Here is a 231-nt window from a genome sequence, read left to right on the forward strand (position 1 = left end):
TTAAAAGGCAAACTATGCTAAAAGTAAAAGAACAGAAGTCTGTCTGACACACGTCGTTCAGTGTTCAGCGTCGTCCTGAGGTTTCTTTGCTGTGTATCGAGGTGTTCGCCAACATCTGTCCAGCAGCTGCCTGATGTGATCAGGTGACCAGCCCCATCATGTGGACAAGCACATGCCTGTGTGGCTTTTAAATGGCAGTGGAAGCTCTTTATCCCCTTCTGTAGGAGGTTT

This window comes from Phodopus roborovskii, unplaced genomic scaffold, assembly GCF_943737965.1.
Source record: "Phodopus roborovskii unplaced genomic scaffold, PHOROB, whole genome shotgun sequence".
In the NCBI taxonomy this organism is placed as follows: Eukaryota; Metazoa; Chordata; class Mammalia; order Rodentia; family Cricetidae; genus Phodopus; species Phodopus roborovskii.